Source organism: Aphanomyces astaci (genome assembly GCF_000520075.1).
Source record: "Aphanomyces astaci strain APO3 unplaced genomic scaffold supercont1.352, whole genome shotgun sequence".
NCBI lineage: Eukaryota > Oomycota > Saprolegniomycetes > Saprolegniales > Verrucalvaceae > Aphanomyces > Aphanomyces astaci.
In genome coordinates this window covers 1-564 of record NW_009798615.1, presented here as the reverse complement: position 1 = coordinate 564, position 564 = coordinate 1, and positions in this window count along the sequence as shown.

The window sequence follows — 564 nt, the reverse complement described above, 5'->3', positions numbered from 1 at the left end:
GTAGTGGTCATATCCGAAGAAGAACAACAAGGGCTAGTAGAGCCATACATATCAAGAAGAATAGCAACGGTTGTATATTGGAAGGTTAGCTCGACAGTAGACTAACTATTAATCACTTCACATTTTACCCTGGCCCAGCAAGCCAGTAGCTTGTCCTACCCTCGACCTGCGCAACAGGTTGTTCATGTCGACCATCACACAACAATGCATGACCACCAGCCTGATGCTTGTACCGGTACATATGTAGGTGGACATTGTTATCATCATGTTCAAGCTCATGTTTCGGTGCACTTCTGCCAGTGTTACCTATATAGCCAATCGTGTGTAAGAAACAAGGTATGATGGACTCTGATTGGATATTAAAAGGAGCTAGGTGGCTCAACTTGCGAATTCCATTTACTGTAACAAGTCAAATATATATCTGTCTGGAAATATATAGAGCCAGGCACATTTTGGCCGAAAAGGAGCATCAACTATTAGGGTGTGTTCGGAGCGACTTTTGTGTCAGCGGTTTTTGGCTTTTTCCACAAGCCGCTGAAATATCAGCGACTTTTTGCCTTCACT